This window comes from Papio anubis, chromosome 17, assembly GCF_008728515.1.
Source record: "Papio anubis isolate 15944 chromosome 17, Panubis1.0, whole genome shotgun sequence".
NCBI lineage: Eukaryota > Metazoa > Chordata > Mammalia > Primates > Cercopithecidae > Papio > Papio anubis.
This window is the reverse complement of record NC_044992.1, coordinates 63,240,091-63,252,052: the sequence shown is the minus strand read 5'-3', so window position 1 is coordinate 63,252,052 and position 11,962 is coordinate 63,240,091. Positions and strand designations below refer to the sequence as shown.

The following is an 11,962-nucleotide window of genomic DNA, read 5'->3' as shown; positions in this document are numbered from 1 at the left end:
CCATTTCCATTGCAATCGCTCTAATCAAACCATCATTAATATTTGCCCATTAATGCTGTCCGTACTGTAGTTAGCCATGTGTAGCTGCTGAGCACTTGAAAGATGGCTAGTTTGTATTGCGTTATAGGGGCAAATACATACTACATTTCAAAAATTTGGTACCCAAGAAAGAATGTCACATGTATCATTAGTATTTTCATGTATTGATTGTATGTTAAAGTGATAATATTTTGGGTGTTTTGATTTAAATAAAATATATTAATAAAATTAATTTCACCCCTTGTTTTTACTTTTTAATTTTGCTATGAAAAATTGAAATTTGCATATATGGATTGCATGATATATTATACTGACCTAAGAAAATTGGAACTAAACCTCTGTAGTAGTTTTCTAAATGGTCTCTTTGGCATCCACGTTTGTCTCTTCCCTCACCACCAGCACTTACCATCTAGTCCCTCAATTAGATAAAATATTTTAAAATTGTGAATCATTTAATGCCACTTCCCTGCTCCAATATATGTCTATTTCATTTAAAATAAAACATAATCTTCTCATCATGGCATACCAATTTATTTAAGATCTAGCCTCTGACTAGCCTTCTGTCTGCATTGCATGGTACATTGCCTGTCTGCTTTCTTTCAGTTCTCATCAATATCACCGCTGCCTCATGTCTTTGCATTTGCGGATTCCTCTATTGAAATACATTCCCTCAGAGCTTATAGGACTCACTCTTCATCATGTTCAACTCAAACATTACTGCTTCTCTTTTTTAGAGTGGGCATCACTGTGTTACTTTAACTTGCCTTACCATCTTCATAGGAGACTTAACTAGGGTAAAAACGTTACCCTTTGGACATATATAGGTTTATTGTAATGAAACTCAGCATCCTGAGCTGCACTGTAAGAATACCAATCATAGCAGGAAGTGAAGTTCTTAGTTGGTTGCTTTACATGTGCAGAAAAGGTTGATAGTTTTTTTTAATGTGACAGATCCCCCCTCCCCGACTCCTGCTTTCACCATGTGACATGCAAGCTCCCACTTTACCTCCTGTCATGAATTATGAATAAAACCTCCCTGAGGCCTCCCCAGAAGGCAAGCAGATGCAGGTGCTATGCTTCCTGTACAGCCTGCAGAACCATGAATGAATTAAATCCCTTTTCTTTAGAAATTACCCAGTCTCAGGTATTTCTTCACAGCAATACAAGAAGAGCCAAATACAATGACATAAATCAATTGACCATTACAAGAAACTGTTAATACTACTGCCCTACTTCATTTCAAAAGACAAACACATTGCCCTTGCTTATAGCCTCAAGTCCAAAGGAAATTAGGCTGTAATTAAGAAGAAATTACTGCCAGCATGGTGGCTCATGCCTGTAATTCCTGCACTTTGGGAGGCTGAAGCAGGCAGATATCTTGAGCCTAGAAGTTCGAGACCAACCTGAGCAACACAGCGAAACCCCCATATCTACAAAAATTAGCTGGGTGTGGTGGTGCATGCCTGTAGTCCCAGCTACTCAGAAGGCTGAGGTGGGAGGATCATCTGAGTGTGGGAGGTCGAGGTTGCAGTGAGCTGTGATGATGTACCACTACACTCCAGCCTGGGTGACAGAGTGAAACTCTGTCTCAATAAAAAGAAAAAAAAAATCAGACAGTTGTGTCAGAGAGAAAAGCAGCAAGTAAGCTCTGTATCATCTTTCTCACTGTTGTAAACCTGCAACATAAGTATTATCCTAGATTAAATTTGTTAACTAGACACCAGGAGCTAAACTTGACCCACATATACAACATGTGTAGCCCATTTTTGTGAAACATATGACTTGCAGGAATGTATATAAAACATATATGTACACTTTAATGATAAAAAGCAAAATAAACACTTGCCATCCATCGTGCAGCTTGTCTTAAACTAAAACTCCCTGTGTGACTCTCCCAGATTGCATCCCCTTCTGTGATAGAATAATGACCCCTCAATGATGTCTGTATTCTAATCCCCAGAACCTCTGAATAGGTTACCTCAGGTGTCAACAGAGACTTTGCAGCTGTGGTTAAGGTAAGAACTTTGAGATGGAGAGATTAAGTTGGATTAACCAAGTGGGATCAAAGTAATCATAAAGATCCTCATATGAGGGTGTGGGAGGAATCAGAGTCAGAAAAGAAAGACATGATGAGGAAACCAAAGGTTGGCATCATGAGCCATAAACTGAAAAATGCAGAAGGCCTCTAGAAGCTAGAAGAAAAAAGGAAACAGGTTCTTTCATAATGCCTCCAGAAGAAAGACAGCCCTACCAATATCTTGATTTTACCCTTTGAATTCTAGAAGTATAAGAGAATACATTCATGTTGTTTGAAGTCACTAAGTTTGTGGTAATTTATCTAATAGCAGTCATAGAAACCTAATGCACCCTCCATCCTCTGGAAATAACCACTATCCTGACTTTTCAGATAATCATTCACTTGCTTGCTTATTTGATTTTAAATTCATACATGTATGCATGTATCTCTAAACAATTTACTGTTCAGTTTGTATACCCAAGTAGCAAGCACAATCCTAGCTTCTGTAAGGACAGGGTAATGTTGCTACAAGTTATATGAGATGTCCACAGAGAAAATAAACTGAGCAGTAGCTCTGGTTTCAGTTCCCTGAGAGTTTACAAAATCTCTTTCTGGGTAAATCAACGGGCAAGTTCATGAGTAAGGCTTGAGTAACCCAAGACTCACCAAGCTGGTACGCCTGGTGCAGCTACAGTATGAGCTTCGTACTAAATATCTGGCAGAAATCTTTTCACTGGGTTAATACGTTCCAGTGTCTACACTTACAAAGGCTTATAGGTTCCACTTATAAGTCACACTTTGAAGATTTGTGGTTTTTTTCTGTATGGTGTCTCTTCCACCTCTCTTTATTCATTTCGACCCCTATCTTCTATGTTAGAGTCTTTTACAAAAAATTATCTGTTGATTTGGGGCTTTCTGCTCCATGAAGACTAACCCACCAATTAGAGTCATGCTGTTGGAATTGCTCTTAGGTTTACTGTAGAATAATTTGGGGAGCCATTGGTTTGGGATCCCTTGATGTCAGGATCCTAAGATAATACTAGTCAGATTTTCAGGAAAACAGTTTCCCAATTTCCTGTCTGAAGATTAATGATCAGGTCACCTGTCTGTTTGGAGCCACATGGGGAAAGAAGGCTGGGATGCAGGGTAATTCCTTTTAAGATTCAGGATGCATATGGCTACTTAATCCCCTGTTTTCATTCTTTACAGTATCCGCGTTCTCATCCTTGTCTGCCATCCCACAATCCCCAATCCACAATCCTACTAGCCACAAGACAAATCTGTAATATCAAACGTGTAGGGAAGAGCAGTTGCTCAGAATGTGTGACAGTGGACATGTGGGGATCTCTCAATATATCTCCATCAGCTTCTCAGCCCTTCTGATGTTAGCCATCCTGCCTTCTCCCCGAGTTGCAGAAACATGAGATACCACAGACTGAGCTTTTTGAAAATCTTTCTTCATTCCAAGCTTGGGATTTTGCTTTCTTGGGTCAGCTAAATCCATTACCACTGGGCCATCCCCTTACCAGCTTCCAAAACATTTCCACTAGTGTCCTTCACCATTTTTCTACGTCCTCAAGGCTCACGTATTTTAAAAAATGCATTATTGTAATTTTAGTGTGATTTTTGAAAAAAAGTAAAGAAATGTGTCTATTTAATCTCCCTTACAAGTATATAGGTATGTGTGTGTAATGGAGTCAGCTTTGTCGATATGTAAAATAAATAAGGATATAATGAGAATATTGTAGATCAAAATCCAGATTTGTGACTTCTTGTAACAGATCGGAAGACTTGCCAACATGAAGCCCGTGATAATAGTTAGTTCTGTTCGGTTGCCAACCGCCTCCTTTAATATGAGCATGAACTTTTTTTTTTTTTTTTTTTTGGATAGGTATTTTACTTATTTATTTATTTATTTATTTATTTTATTTGATTTTAAGTTTTGGGATACATATGCAGAACATGAAGGTTTTTTAAAAAGGTATAAATGTGCCATAGTGGTTTGCTGTGATCACCAACCCCTCATCTAGGTTTTAAGCCCCACATGCATTAGGTATTTGTCCTAATGCTCTCCCTCCCCTTGCCCCCAACCCAACAAGCCCCAGTGTGTGAAGTCCCCCTCCCTGTGTCCATGTGTTCTCATTGTTCAACTCCCACTTATGAGTGAGAACAGTGCATGAACTTTTTTTTTTTTTTTTTCTTTTTGAGATGGAGTTTTACTTTTGTTGCCCAGACTAGGGTGCAATGGTGCAATCTTGGCTCCCTGCAACCTCCACCTCTCGGGTTCAAGTGATTCTTCTGCCTCAGCCTCCCGAGTAGCTGGGATTACAGGCGCCCACCACCACACCTGGCTAATTTTTTGTAGTTTTATGTAGAGACATGGTTTCACTATGTTGGCCAGCCTGATCTCAAACTCCTGACCTCAGGTGATCCACCTGCCTTGATCTCCCACAGTGCTGGAATTACAGGCGTGAGCCACCGTGCCCAGCTGAGCATAAACTTTTTAAACAGTCTCCACCACTCCTTGTTGCCTTACAGTGAGAACATTTCATTATTTTCCAGTACTTTCTTGACATTTGCAGTGTGAGCAATAACCTTTCATAAATCATACAAACGAACACTATTTCTTAACTTTTATATCATGAGGAGGATATCCAAATGTGGATACTTTTTGTTCATTTCTCACTTTGTAATCTTCTTATTTCCACTTCTCATATGACACTTACTACACGTTACCTTGTTTTAAAAACAAGATTGTGTCATATTTCTCCTAGCAAGCTAAAAGATTAATAATGGCAGAGCTTATGTTTTGTTAGTATGTTCCCAGAACATACAACCTAGTAGGTACTAAAACATGAACATTGAATGAGTTCTTGTATACACAAAATTATTTTAATGAGTGTGTTTAATACTCTAGACAAGAGTTCCCCTAAAAGATGTTCTTTGGAAGATAAGTTGTATATAATGTTAATAGTTTTATGCGAAAAAATGGTTCCATGACTGTTACAAATTGGGAAATGTTTAAATGAGCAAAGCTAAATGCTTTCTTTACTGCAGAATTGTTTAAGTGTTCATTAATTTACCGATAATATTTTTACATGTCTTCTGTTTGATGGTCATTATGCTAGTTGCTTCAATGATAATAATGTTAACACTGATTCTGCTATTGTGGACCCTAAAATCTAGCAACATGCCAATAAAAGAGAGCATCAGTGGACTGTTTTCCCTCAAATTTATTTGAACAATAAACTTCTTTTTGGGGAGCATCTTATGGCACTAGTATTTCATGGTACACCCTTTGGGAAACCTGGCTCTAGCCATAAAAATAAGTATTTTGATTCAGAAACTAGTTGGGAATTTTTATGTGCAATTAGTTCCAGACCCTGTAGTAAATGGGGACTAATAGATTATAAATAGTACCAGATAGGGTACTCCAAACCCAACTCCATTTAAGAAAAAGTGGTGGAAAAACTACCTCCCAATGGAGATATAAATCAACTCCAAGGGCAACTAATGACTTTGCTTACCATTCGACTTTCCAAGCCAACCTCAGAAGGTAAAACATATTATAATCAATACAGAATATTGCCCAATAAGGACCCAGACACTTAATGGTGTCATGCTGCAAGTGACACACATTTGAAGCTCGTCATGATGATGAAGATGGTGCCATGCCTTCCCAGTGAGTAGCATATTATAGCAAGACTCATCATGACAGATGTTTTTCACATACCAACCAACCTAAATTACCCAATCCCAAATACCTCAAACTCACAGAGTATATTTTGGAAGAAGGCCAGATTCTATTAATTAACTTTTATCTCTCTCTTGCTCTTTTTTTTTTTTTTTACCTTCTCACATACACTTGCTTTTTTGTAATGCAATAAAATTTTCAGTAAACCTCAGGAATCTGCAATAATTAGCAATAAGCTTTTGAACAGGGATACACACGGAGGTATATTATAGTAGCATATTAGACTCTATCCCCAAAAGATAAATGCTAAAAACTGTCATCCGTGACTTTTATTTATTTATCTATTTATTTTTATTGTTTTTATACTTTATCCTTATTTTTTATAAATTACAGTCTCCACTTGAGGTTAAAACTGTAGATGCAGGATACTCTGAAAGTTATAGATCCTATTGATAATTCAACTTAAATATATATATATTTTTTATTATACTTTAAGTTCTAGAGTACATGTGCACAACGTGCAGGTTTGTTACATATGTATACATGAGCCATGTTGGTGTGCTGCACCCATCAACTCGTCATTTACATTAGGTATATCTCCTAATGCTATCCCTCCCCGCTCCCTGCTTCCCACAACAGGACCCGGTGTGTGATGTTCCCCTTCCTGTGTCCAAGTGATCTCGTTGTTCAATTCCCACCTATGAGTGAGAACATGTGGTATTTGGTTTTCTGTTCTTGTGATAGTTTGCTGAGAATGATGGTTTCCAGCTGCATCCATGTCCCTACAAAGGACACAAACTCATCCTTTTTTATGGCTGCATAGTATTGCATGATATATATGTGCCATATTTTCTTTTTTTTTTTTTGAGACGGAGTCTCGCTGTGTCGCCCAGGCTGGAGTGCAGTGGCGCGATCTCGGCTCACTGCAAGCTCCGCCTCCTGGGTTCACGCCATTCTCCCGCCTCAGCCTCCGAGTAGCTGGGACTACAGGCGCCCGCCACCTCGCCCGGCTATTTTTTTGTATTTTTAGTAGAGACGGGGTTTCACCATGTTAGCCAGGATGGTCTCGATCTCCTGACCTCGTGATCCACCCGCCTCGGCCTCCCAAAGTGCTGGGATTACAGGCTTGAGCCACCGCGCCCGGCCAATGCCATATTTTCTTAATCCAGTCTGTCGCTGATGGACATTTGGGTTGATTCCAAGTCTTTGCTATTGTGAATAGTGCCGCAATAAACATATGTTAAATTGAGTAATATTCCTCCCTAAATGTTTGATTATGACCCAGAAGCATGTCAGTGAACCTTCTGACACCTCTACTAAGACTAACAATTTCTAGTACAGTGAGGAAGCGAAAGCAGACACAAAGTGGTAAATACATCGCTCCTTCCCTAGAGGGACTTGCCTTTTAACTTAAGTAAGACAGAGCACAGACACAGCTGAATAATTAACCATAGCAAGTCATAGTCATAAGTTGACATGGTAGGGAAAAGAGCAATACAGAAATAGGTTGCTTTGCTTTGCTTTAATTGTTTACTGTGGTATATTCAATTTAGAAAATAGAAAGAATCATTTTTAAATGGGAACCAAAGAGCTGAGAATAAAAAGAACCCAACAGTTATTGGAGGGATTATAGAAAAATAATAGTGACAGCATTTATAATTAATGGACATTGACTGAGTGCCTACTATGTGTCAAATAGCTCATCTTCACATTCTGCTAATCTTGGCAATGGTCCAAAAGTAGTTGTTTTACTTACCATTTTATTAATGGGCAAAGCTAGACTCCCAAGCTAGTATTTAGATAATATTGCTCAATACCTACTTGCATGGAGAACTTGAATTAAAGCTCAGCTCAGTCTAACCCCAAAAGTCACAGGCCTTTCTACTATGCCAATTCCCTCCTAAGAAACAACCATATTTGAAGCTTTGCCTGTCAAGTTTAAGTGGCACTTTGTTGAAACCCCCAAACCGAGTTGCAAATGTTTTCCACTGAGAGAGCAAGACCATCTCTCAGTTGATATCTCTAAGTTAGAAAATATATCTGAAAATCATTAGTAAGGTGCTAACATTGGCATGGGAGAACAAAATCTTCCTTGGGACAAAGAAGAAGCTTTTAAAAATATCTAAACATTTGATCATAGTTAGAACATCTCGGTCTCTAAGGAGGATGACGGCCAACCTCTACCCCAGAACTAGGGTCGGATTGCCAAGAAGCCAGCATCTTATTATGACAATGTTATTTTCCTGCATAGCTGTGTGGGCCTCACAGGATCCCATCACCACGTGACAAGTTGCCTGCAGACGCTTGTCTGGGAATTAGTCGCTGGGGGCTGCCAACTGGCCTGGACAGGCTGAACCAGAGAAGCAGATATAGAAGCAATTAAGACACACATATACTCATGCACATGTGCTCTAGCGTGTGCAAACACACACACACACACACATCCCACTGCTACCACCAACCCACTCAAACACCTGTAGCTTCATTTGCAATTAATAAATTAATTAAAATGTTCTCATGGGAAAATGCCTTAGTGAAACCATAGGTTTATTGTAGTGAAACTCAGCATCCTGAGCTGCACTGTAAGAATACCGATCATAGCAGGAAGTGAAGTTCTTGGTTGGTTGCTTTACATGTGCAGACAAGGGTGATAGGTTTTTTGAATGTTTTTCCCCTCCCTCTTTGCACTCTTAGTGTTTTGTTTGTTTGTTTTAATTAGAGACTATGGTCTTGCTTTCTGCCCAGGCCGGAGTGCATTATTGCAATCATAGTTCACTGTGGCCTCAAACTCCTGGGCTCAAGAGATCCTCCCACCTCAGCCTCCCAAGCAACTGGGACTATAGGTGCATGCCACCACACCCAGCCAGTTTTGTATTTTTTGTAAAGAGAGAGTCTCACTATGTTGCCCAAGCTGGTCTCAAACTCCTGGGCTCAAGCGATCCTCCCGCCTTGGCCTCCCAAAATACTGGGATTACAGACTTGAACCACCCCACCTGCACCAGCCCCAGTTTAATTGACTAATGTCTGTTGAGAATATGGCCCAAACTTAGAGGGAAAGTGAGAGAGAGTCTAATAGCAAAAGTCGTATTATTTACATCAGTCCCCGTATTATAGCTAGTTTGTTCTTGAAATCAAAGCTAAAGCTAAAGTACACACTAAAAGGTGGGAGTTTCAAGGAATTAAAAATAACACAATAATAAGTATTGGAAACTTTTAATGAAGTACATAATTATACTTTTTCATGTAAATTATTATCTGCACAAGGTACCATGATGGAGTCAGAGGGTGGAAAATGGATATAAATATATTTATCTTTAACACCCCCTGGATTAACTGATGTTATTACCAGCATATAATCATACATATTAATCATGATGTATACAATCTTTTAATAAAGATACGATTCAAGACCCCCTTTCCATGTCTCATTGGTGCTACCAGATGTAGTTACTGAATAACCTGAATGTTAGTTCACGTCTCATTGTTTCATTCATTTCTTCATTCATTCACTTATCTGCTCACTAATTTATTCATAAATATCCAGTTTCTTTCAATTGTCCATAGTCCTAATTAAGGAGTCTCCAACAGGGTTTTCAACCTCTACGCCATTGACATTTTAAACGCGATTGTTCTCTCTTGGGGTCTAGGGTGAGGGGCCTGTCCTATGCATTGTAGGATGTTTATCAGCATCCCTGGCTATCACTCACTAGATGCCAGTATCATAACCCTACCCCTCCCTGGTAGTGACACCAAAAAATATGTCTCTAGACATTGTCAAATCACCTTCAGTTGAGAACTACCAGCATTGCAGGCTTTACATGTCTTTCTAAATTCTTGAAGTGTCATGACTCTGTTCTTTCTCCACTATTCTCTAAACCCTGACTCTATCTGTAGAAAAATAAGCCTTCTATGGCCGGGTGTGGTGGCTCATGCCTGTAACCCCAGCACTTTGGGAGGCTGAGGCAGGTGGATCACGAGGTCAGGAGTTCGAGACCAGCCTGACTAACATGGTGAAATCCTGTCACTACCAAAAATACAAAAATTACCCGGGCGTGGTGAGGCACACCTGTAATCCCAGGCACTGAGGAGCCTAAGGCAGGAGAATCGTTGGAAGCCGAGAGGCAGAGGTTGCAGTGAGCCAAGATGGCATCACTGCACTCCAACCTGGGTGATAGAGCAAGAATCCATCTCAAAAAAATAATAATAAAATAAAATAAAGAAAAGAAAAACAAGCCTTCTAAGTCTGTGCTCTTCTCATTGCATGTGGAATTAGTCCCCTACTGAGACAATTGACCATTGTTCCTTACAGTGGCTGAGGCACAAGTTTCAAACCCATCATATAACAGCATCAGGGTATGAATTTAGGAAATCTTTTTTATTTATTTATTTTTTTTGAGATGGAGTCTCGTTCTGTTGCCCAGGCTGAAGTGCAGTGGCACAATCTCGGCTCACTGCAAGCTCTGCCTCCCGGGTTCACACCATTCTGTCTAAGCCTCCCAAGTAGCTGGGACTACAGGCACCTGCCACCACACCCAGCTAATTTCTGTATTTTTAGTAGAGATGGGGTTTCACCGTGTTAGCTAGGATGGTCCCGATCTCCTGATCTCATGATCCACCCGCCTTGGCCTCCCAAAGTGCTGGGATTATAGGTGTGAGCTACTATAGCCGGCCCGAATATAGGAAATCTTAAATTTCACATGCCAAGAAGATAGTTTGAAGAAAGGAAAGAAGTTAAGAGTTTACAGGTATGATGGGAGAGTAGAAAGATCATAAGACTTAAGCTTAAATCATATCCTGTCCACTTAGCTAATTGTCTGTTATTTAAGCTTTCTAAGTTTTAGTTTCCTACTCTACAAAATAAGGAGAATATTGTCTATTATGCAGGATTTTCCCACACAATGGCAGAAAAGGAGTGCTCAGTTAATGTTTTGTCTCCTTCATCTCCATTAATATAAATTCAGACTAAGGTCTCAAATTTTGTTTTTGAAAATTATAGAAGTAGTTTTGAGTTTTCTTACCTACGTATTTTTACCATTTGTGAAATGTGGGATGTACTTCCTAGTATAGGTCTTCAGAAGAGACTCGGGTTTATCTCAGGAAAAGGTGAATGATAGTATCTTGTCAATCAGGGGCGATGAATCAGCGCTGACTTGCCCTGCATTTCTCAATCCAGCAGGTGCCTGGTGGAGCCACTGCGTCAAGATGCAGTTTGCTGTGTGGTCTCTGCAGTCAGGCCTCCCATCTATTACATTTGACTCAAATGGAGCCCGGATGGGACTCAAGGTCTTAATATTTGAGTCTCTTTACTGTACTGGAAAAATAGGTTCCAAAAATAGGGCTGTGAACTCTTTCACTGGGCAATCCTTTCTTTTTCTTAGGGAGTCCAAAATGCCTCAAATCAAAGTGGAGACGTTATCAGCCAAAGATAGCTTTAATGTGCCTCTGATATACAGTTTTTTTGAAATCATAAGTGGTTTTTGTGGAAGTGTAACTTTATTTGAGTAAACAACTGAAAAGTTGGAACCACACAGCATGAAAGGATATTTACTACAAAGAACAACAACAAAAACCCAAAACCTGTCATCTGATCTCAGAACAGCATTTTGCCCCTTGCAATAGCAACAATGAATGCTTTGTTGGAAAACAGGGGATTGGTCTCTCTTGATATGACCCTCAATTTATTAGATGCCCTCTGAACATATCTAATATTTTGTGTTGTACTATTTGTAGGCTTAGAAATTTGTTCACTTAATTTTTCCTATACATTTTCCATTGGCTCTACTCACGACTTTTACCATTTCTTATTTGCTTCACTGTAACTTATTTTTATTGTTCTACGTATTAAGAAATAAAGACTAGAGTGTAAGGAGGGGAAAGTGGAGGAGTATAAGAGTATAAGAATTAACATTATTGCTCTCCAGCTCGTGGGAGAAGAGTTAAATGCTTTAGAAACATTATCTCATTTAAATTCAATAATAATTTGGGAAGGGAGATATTATATCAATTTTTTAAGAAAAAGAGGAAACGGAGATCCAAGGAAATTGACTAACTTAGCAAAAAAAAAAAAGAAAAAAAATAGAGGTTTTGAGTGATGGAGCTAAATTTCAAAGTTAACTGATAAAACCCTAATGCTTTCTACCCTGCCATGTTACCTATTAGAAGTGTCTCTGACGCATCCTCTCCAATCTTCTTTGCAAGCACATCCCATCAAA

General features: G+C 39.2%; 1 long non-coding RNA gene across 1 annotated transcript in view; it reads left to right on the top strand.

Annotated features, from left to right (window-relative positions):
- The first annotated feature begins 1,628 nt into the window (after positions 1-1,628).
- Positions 1,629-11,962, top strand: part of LOC108582696 — a 49,141-nt gene continuing 38,807 nt past the window's right edge. The window contains exon 1 of the long non-coding RNA XR_001896483.2: positions 1,629-2,054. This is a non-coding gene — a long non-coding RNA (uncharacterized LOC108582696). The remainder of the gene's footprint in view (positions 2,055-11,962) is intronic.